The 8,989-nt window shown below is 37.9% G+C and overlaps 1 long non-coding RNA gene across 1 annotated transcript; it reads right to left on the bottom strand.

Moving 5' to 3' along the window:
* Positions 1-210: 210 nt before the first annotated feature.
* On the bottom strand, positions 211-2,578 carry LOC129627363 (uncharacterized). Its single transcript, XR_008702584.1, has 2 exons — positions 2,138-2,578; positions 211-501 (listed from the first exon to the last, which is right to left on the bottom strand). It is a non-coding gene; the product is annotated as an uncharacterized LOC129627363 (long non-coding RNA).
* Positions 2,579-8,989: the final 6,411 nt, after the last annotated feature.

The raw sequence follows: 8,989 nt of genomic DNA, 5'->3' as shown, positions 1-8,989 counted from the left end.
AATTAAATGTTTGATAATTCTTGGAAACAGGATTAAAAGTTGAGTAGTCTGTGTCTGTTCTTCCACACTATATTGTAAATTCATGAAATTCAAACGTTTCTACCCAATAATGACTATATAAGTAAATGAATAAACAAATTTTAAATGCTTGTAAATTTGTATTTCTGAAAAATATTAGATCTGGGGCCAAATTATTTTTTCATATCCAAATGCTTCAGTCATTTATTCATTCAAATGTATTAAAACAATAATTATATGAACAGAATAGGAAGAAAGCTTAGCAATAAACTTCATTTAAAAATCATTGGTATTTAAAGCATTTGCTATTAAAGACACCTTTCAATACCTGCGAAGACTGGAGCCCACCTGCCCCATGCAGGCATCCTTTGAGGAAGCAAATGTTCCCTGTCCTGTTTGTTTGAGTACACTTGGCATTTCCGAGGGTTCTTTCCATGAATTTTTCTTTGTCTGCTTTCACTGGGGCCTTCCTCCAATTTGTGACTGAAAATATTAAAGTGGTTGCTTAGAAACGCTGAAGTTGGAAATTTACAAGTTTTCAAAAGGTTACACTGAAGTATAGGGGTAGCATATGGTGATCTGATATGTTTTGTTCCCTAGCCAATGAGAGGGGTAGCCTTCTGTGATCTCTTTAATTATTTCATGGCACTTTAAGATGCCAAGCTGAATTTAGAAACCAGCAAGGCATCAAGGCTAAGAAAAAATAGAATGTTCTTTTTGTTTCCCATATTTTTGACTGAAGAATTTGTTGTTAATTTAAAAAATTAATTGGATGGTTTTGGAAATCTAAAAGCAGAAGGCAAATTTTATCTAAAGGATAGAGTTAAAGACTCATTATTTTGACTGAAACAGAAAGGAAGTAAGAATGCTTGTTAACTTGGAAAGAAAAAAAGACAGCATTGAAATGAGGATATTTCCTAGGAAGAGTTATTGTCCTAAAAGTAAATTTTAACATATAAAAATCTACTTAATAACCACATAGTATTAGTCACTCAGTCGTGTCCGACTCTTTGTGACCCCATCGACTGTAGCCCACCAGGCTCCTCTATCCAGGGGATTCTCCAGGCAAGAATACTGGAGTGGGTTGCCATTTCCTTCTCCAGAGGATCTTCTTGACCCAGGGATCAAACCTGGGTCTCCCGCGCTGCAGGCAGATTCTTAGCCATCTGGGCCATGAGGGAAGCCCAGTAACCATATACTGGAAGAGAATTAAATTTTTTCCTAACAGCTCAAGAGTATTATGGAAATTAAGAGACAGGATCAAGGAGACAAATGGTAAATTGAGAAATGATTAAAGAATTGAAACCCTGGTAATGCATAATTATTGTGTTATGATATCAACCAGGTCTTGGGGAAAACATCATGAAAAATTTGGATAGATGAACTAAATAATTCACTTATTTTCCTATGTTAAAAAAAAAAATGTTTACTCAGAGCCAGGTGTTCCAGGAACCATGTTGGGATGCAAGGATGAAAATAAGAGAAAACATGAACTTTGCCTTCATAGAGCCTATAATGTTTGAGACACAGACATATAAGCTAATGTGGAACCCCTTATGAAAAGTATAATGATGTAATGACAAAATTATGGGGCTTTGTGAACACAGAGGAGCATTTACTATAGCTGTGGAAAATTAGGAAGGTTTCAGGGTGGGCTAATTACTGTAGCAATTCCAGAATATCAATGGTTTAACACAGTCAGGCTTTTTTTTCCTTTACTCAAGCATGTCTATGTATTTGCTATCTTTGATGGGGCCCCTTTCACTTGTGTTTTGAAGGCTCTTCTCCCATGCCTTTGATGTCTCCTAGAACCCTAGAGTCTGTTGATGGCTCTCTGTGGCAGACAGGCCGCTGGACAGAAAGACCTGGAGGTGTTTTTTGGGGAGGAGATGAGACCTAGGTGGGGCATGTTTAGTGACGACATGGATCCTCAGGGGAAGCTGAGAACTGTAGTGAAAATAAGCTTGCTGACTGACCAGCCTTCCTTACGACACAGCCTATGAGAGGGGATTTCCTCTCAACTGAGGAAAATGGGAACCTGGGATCCAGGTGAAGAAGACTGGGCAAGAACGTTCTAGAAAGAAGAGGTACCATGATAAGACAAGGTTTCAAAACTTACGGGAAGTTTACCGACCAGCGTCGTTGGGCCGTCCATCGCAGGTCCTGACTGGTGAGCGATGAGGCTGGCTCCTGCTGCTTTTTCCTCGGCTATGCCTTTCCGAGAATAGTGTTACCTGCTGGACACTTCCTCTGGTGACTTGGGGGCATGTCCGACTCAGCCAGCTGTGTAAGACCAGTTCCAGGGCCTTCTGCTCGACCTGCTCTGGCTTCCCTTCAAACCTAGCTCTTCTTCATCCTATCACACAAATTTAAAAAAAGGAAATAATCCTTCACATCTCCTCTCCCTAATTCCAAAAAGGAAACTAATCTCTCATCAAATCTTACATGCTAAATTCAAACTTTTTTGTGAATACGCTCATTTCTCTCCATTTCCACTCTATGATTCTACTGGAAACTAACCATCACCTTTTGCCCTGTCTGTCACGAAAGGCCCCTCACCCCACTCCACTCCTGGCATCCATTTTTGCTTCTCTTTAGTCTGTTACACCCAGCGATCCATTGGAAACCAGGCCCATCACACCACAACAATCTGCATTTACTAGGTCCTCTCATAGTACTAGGCATTATAGTCCATATATTTGCATCGATTGTCTCGTTTAGTCCTCATATACTGGTTTATGGTAGAGCTTATTCCTGTTTCATTTCATAAGTTATGAAGCAGAGGCTTGGGATGTTTAGGTTGCTGATTCAATTTCACACAGATGTTAGGCAGAGTAACTTTAAAAAATATAATGGTTTGCTTCCTAAGCCTGTTTTCTAAATCATTATGCTAAAATTTCTCAGTGTAGACATTTAAAATATTTGCTTACTGACTGAATGAATGAATGAGAGAAAGGGGCGGATTGCCAAGTGCCGCATGTAATGGAGGGTCGTGTGAACACAGTTTATTTTGTTCATGTAGTGGAAATGTGGAAATTTTTTTAAAAGCGATGATGTCTTCATTATGCACATGGAAGATGGGCTGGAAGAGGAAGTTCAAAGTAAGGAGTAATTTCATTAGAACTCAAAAGAAATTGGCAAGGGGAATATGGACAAAATTATATCACAGAAGGATTGAGGTTCTTTCAGGTTCTTGAGGGCACACTCCTTCTTTGCCTACTTTGGAGTCTCCTTTCCTTCTCCAATACACCACCTGGTCCAAAGGCAATATTAATTGCATCTTTCAAAAACAATACAGTGTCTACTGACTTTATCATGGTGAAATGAGATGTTATATAGAGTGCCCAATAAAGTCCTTCAAGAAAAGAAAATTTGTTTCTTCACCTTCCTACCATTACATTCTAAAATGACTTGGATATGGCAGAGAAATGTATATAAAATTACCCATCTTGAGTTTAGAAGATTAAACACAGACACGAAAGTATTAAAAGATAAGGATAAAGTGTCCATGCTTGGAAAACCCTACTTTGTGACTTTCGAAGGTAAAGTCAGTAAACGTGTTTTATTTTGCTGACATTTTCCTTATCCTGCTTAGTTCTATGGTTCCAAATGCACTCTAAAATTTGGTGAAATATAATCTTATATTCAAATGGGAATAGAATCCATGTCTGTCTCTTTGCCTCTCCCCTGCCCTCCATCTCTCTCTGTACGAATACTTAAAATGGATCTCTTAAACAGAACCCATCTAGGAGCATTTATTCTGATACATGTGATATGATAAGGTATCAGAGTTAAATAACATGTGATGAAATACATTGGGCTAAATTTCTAGTTTCTACTTTAAATGCCATAAATCTATTCATGTAAATAGGGTTTGAGATGAGATAGGAAACCTAATACGTAACAAGCATATTCTAGGAATACATCAGAAAATGCAATCACAAAAATGCTAAAGATAGGGGATCTGCAAAATGTTCTACAGTTTTGCTGAGTGTGTAGGACCTTCATTTTCTGAAAATATAGAGTCCCACTGTGCATTATTTAACTTTCAAAGCAACGGATTGCAGGGACTAGAGTTGCAGAGTGATTTTTTTTATAAAGAATCTGGGGAGTGACACACAAGAAGAGAATGGAAAATAGGAAAGGAAATTTATTCTATGTCCCTCTCTCTGTTAATGCATTTTTTTTTTGGTGTAGAGAGAACATTAGCTGAATAATCTACAACCATCCTATTAGCATTAGTCTTATCAGAGATAAAATGAAAAACTTGCATGCACTGTTACTACTCTGTCTCTGTATTTTGTGTTGGTTTTTGATACTTTTATTTTTCTCTCCAGCTTTAGATAATTTATCTACTAATAATATCAATAAATTCCCATACTCTAAAATATTTTGTTAATGATCCCAGCATGAATGTGATTAAAAATAAATACAAATAGCATGAAAGAATCATCATAATTTCCTATGTGGTTAAAGTTGGGGAAGATAAATTAATGCTTGGAATTTTGTCATTGAATAATAATTAGAATCAGTCTGGAAGGTGGGAAGGAAGAAATGAGTAAAGTGGGTGAAGGCGGTCAAAAGGTACAAAGCTGCATTTAAAAAATAAATGACTGAGATGCAAGGTACAGCATGGTGACTATAGGAAAGTGAAAGTCACTCAGTCGTGTCCGACTCTTTGCGACCCCATGGACTATGCAGTCCATGGAATTCTCCAGGCCAGAACACTGGAGTGGGTAACCTTTTCCTTCTCCAGGGGATCTTCCCAACCCAGGGGCGGAACCCAGGTCTACTGCATTGCAGGCAAATTCTTTACCAGCTGAGCCACCAGGGAAGCCTTTGACTATGGTGACTAAAGTTAGGCATATTTTATATCTGAAAGTTGCCAAGAAAGTAGATCTTAAAAGTTGTCATCACAAGAACACCTGTTTTGTAACCATGTATGACGATAGGTGTTAACTAGACTTATGGTGGCCATCATTTCACAATATATGCAAATATCGAATCATTATGTTGTACACTTGAAACGAATATAATGCTATGCATCAGTATATCAAATAACAAAGCATTATGACCCACAGAGAAAGTCAACTGGAACCATCGAGAACTTTAAATTAGTAGTAGTACAATGTAACTTTGAAAAAGATTACAGATTGTATATAGGAAAGATTCTATTGGAAATAATGCTTTATTTCCTGAAAAAGTATCAGTCACATGTTCTTCTAAGAAACATATATGGTGGAAAGAACTGATTAGAGTCTGTGGTAAGACTAAAATTAGTTTGGTTATTTTGACTATCAATAGCCCAATCGTTCACACACGTTAAGCACGGCTTTACCGTTGTGGGCGAAGAGTAAGTCAGCGGAGATGCGGGGGTCGGCTCTCTCCCCGCGGCCCCTGGCTCCTGGCCTTGTTCTGAGATGTGACGGCTGGGATCACTTCCGGCCCCGGGCACGGGGCCCAGAGGCGCTGGCTTCGGAGGCCCTGGGCATCTCCGTGCGCTTTGCACACGCGGGCTCCACCCGGAAGACAGCGGTCCCGCCGCGTCCTGGCTGTGGGCACTGGGTCGGCCGCGGGGGGAGAGAGGAAACATGCCTGCACGGCCTCGGAGCTTCCGGTTTGCTTGCAGCCTCGGAGCTGGCACCGTGCCTACCGCGAGCTCAGCGCGGACAGTGTGGACAGGAAACGACTGGCGCCGTGAGCAGGACATACAGAATTGTGTATGGAGATATAGTTTCAGAAAGAACTGCAGCTTTGGACATAGCGCCATTTGACAAATATTCAATAAATACTCTTTCAAGAGTATATAGTTTTAATCACTGTCAGCAGTTTCTGTCTCCTGTGTAATCTCACGGTGTGGACGTTACCCTCTCGGATTATCTGAGCTGCCTCCTCCAGTGCAGACTCTGCAGCCTCTTTCTGCTTCTGCCTGGGCCACCATCACTCCAGTGAGGACACAGCTCGGGGCCAACAAAGCCAGAGATCTGCAGCCTTCTTTCCTGAACTGTGTTATCAGAGCCCTGCCCTGTGGCCCCGCAGATTTCCGAAATGACTTTAGACATCCCCGCTGACCCCCATTATCAACATTTCAAGGAAAATATCTGATGCTTCAGGATCAGGGAATTAAGCACAGGGAAAAGATTAAATCTTGGAGATATACACTAGGTAACCACTTATACTGGACATTGTGACTTTGAGCTATGAACATCAAATGAGATTTTCACTTAGTATTTGAAAAAAGACGAAGCATCCAGGAAAACAGTGACATGAGGGGAATCCTTAAGAATACGCCTGTTTTCCGATTAGCTTATAGACTATGTCTTCCTTATTACAAAAAAAATAAAAAATACTTCTAACTTGAATCTGGCAGACAGGACAGACACAAACACACATACAAAATGTGTCTTCTTTTATACTGAATTTAAGTAAGAAGTTCCTAAATATAAGAAAAGTAAATTATTCCTAAAAGTAATCAGCCATCTCAACCTAGCAGCAGAGTTTATCCCAGGAAAATTCAAAATGAGCTCATTTATCTAAAATATAAAGGATATGTACACAGATACAGACACATATATGTATCACATTAAGAGATAAAAAGGCATATTATAGTGTATCATTTAAGAAGATAACCCGAACTTTCATTCATTTCTTATGATTTAAAGATAAAAACTCTTGGAAAAATAGCAATGGGATATTTAAATAATAGGTATTTAGCCAAAAATCTATATTTTACTTAATAGTGAATCAGAAGCACATGGGGTCTGAAAACAAGCTATTTGATGATTATTCTTTAATATTTTTAAAATAAAATCAAAAGAAGACAGGAGATAAATTTGAAAGAAGAGGAGACTGAGTTATTGTATGGAAGTAATTGCAGGTGTGAAGATTTTATAAGTAGAAAATATAAGGAAATAAATTGAATAATTCTTAAAATTACTAGACAATTTCTATGAATTAAAAATATAAATAAAAAATACATATAAAGAAAAAAATGAAATAGCTTATTCATACAAAATCATGTTCAGTTCAGTTCAGTCACTCAGTCGTGTCTGACTCTTTGCGACCCCATGAATTGCAGTACGCCAGGCCTCCCTATCCATCACCAACTCCCGGAATTCACGCAAACTCATGTCCATTGAGTTGGTGAAAATCATGTTAAACCTCATTAAAACCTACAAAAAATAATAAGCACTCCATTTCTTATTTGACTGATAATAGAGTAGAATAAATATAAATAAGAAAGCTATAGGAATAGATATTTGATTTTATGTTGACAAAGTAAAGCAAGGACAGTGTGAACATATAATCTTTGCAAAAACTGTCACTGTCCAATCATCACATCCTTGATGGTTCCCTTCAAAAGTCTATTCTAAGAACAGACTACTCAACCATGCAGAATTGAAAGCTCTGTCTTTGTTGGATAGGCTAGACTTGGACAATGACTAAATCAAAAGAGCTCTGGCTTAAGTATTTATATCCAAAAGGCAAGAATGGTGAATACATAATTTCAATCTTCACGGACAAGTAAGAAATTCTTCTATGTTAAAATGCATTTATTCAACAAATATATATTACATCCTTCCACTGTACCAAGCCCTGGAGATTCATGATGAGTTAGAAACAGTTCCTGCCTCAGGGAGCCCGTGGCATTTCTGCACAGAAAGAAATCTAATAAACTGAGTTTAAAATTGAAGACTTCAAGCTTTTCTTATGAATCTAAATAAACCTTTATTCACATACAGATATTACTCTTTCTGATAGGATTTAGATATAATCTATAGATGGTGAATTTAATGTGAGGATAGTAAAGATAAGCCTGCTCTTTAAGGGATTGTGCACTGTAAAAGTTGTTGGCATCTGTTCTTGAAATGGGTAATTTGTATATAAAATTGAATTAGACTAAGAGAGACACAAATACCTTAAGTCACAGATATTTAGGCTGTATGTATATTCATTAAGAACTATTTTGGCTTGAAATGAATCTAGTTTCTGAATATCACTATTACTCTATAGGAGGATTATGTGATAAAGTGACATGCTTGCGTGTGGGTAAAAATGCAGCTTTTGAATTTCTGGCAGGAGACTGAGGTTGCAATTAAAGAAATAATTGTCAGACAGAAGGTTACAGTCTACCTTTTGTTTCTAATGCTGGAAGTTACTTTTTTCAGACACATAGCTTTAGCTCTACTTCAGATATCTAATTTTATAATGATATTTATTGTACACTGATAAAAAAGTGAACAAAATCCAAAAACTTTATAGGCCAGTATATATAATCATTCAAAATTAATACATGTATATGTTCAGTTGCATATATCTAAGATCCAATTCTGGAAGTGATATAAGAAATTAGATTAAATATTTGATTTTGAACTTCTCTGTGGTAAATTTTTCCTGAATTTCAAGTTAATTGCTTTTTATGAAGGTCTATAGACTGTGGAAATGGCAACCCACTCCAGTACTCTTGCCTGGAGAATCCCAGGGATGGGGGAGCCTGGTTGGCTTCCATCTATGGGATCGCACAGAGTCGGACATGACTGAAGCGACTTAGCAGCAGCAGCAGCAGCAGCAGCATAGACTGTAGAAGAACTTAATCCATGAGCTTGATGGACACGAAATATTGAAGATATTTATGAGGGGACATGTGCCGAAAACCTCTGTTATTAACCAGATACATCTTACCAGTGGAGTCTTCTAGTCATTTTGTAGAATAACTCTTCCCCATCCATTCAACATAGGTCATGCCCTTAAATACAGTTTATTTATATTGGGGGTAAATATTTGATTTTTTTTCTATTTAATAATCAACTTTCAGGGTAGTGAATAAGTACTTTTCCAACCAAATATTATATACAAAGTATTTTGTTTCATTTCTCTATTTCTTTCTCTAATCAGCCCACTGGCCAGTATTAGCCAGACTTCATGTGTCGATGATGTGATGTGATACAACGTACAAAGCACCAGCCTTGAG

Source organism: Bubalus kerabau, chromosome 14, assembly GCF_029407905.1.
Source record: "Bubalus kerabau isolate K-KA32 ecotype Philippines breed swamp buffalo chromosome 14, PCC_UOA_SB_1v2, whole genome shotgun sequence".
NCBI classification, from domain to species: Eukaryota; Metazoa; Chordata; class Mammalia; order Artiodactyla; family Bovidae; genus Bubalus; species Bubalus kerabau.
The sequence above is the reverse complement of the archived record's forward strand: the minus strand, read 5'-3'. Positions and strand labels throughout refer to the sequence as shown.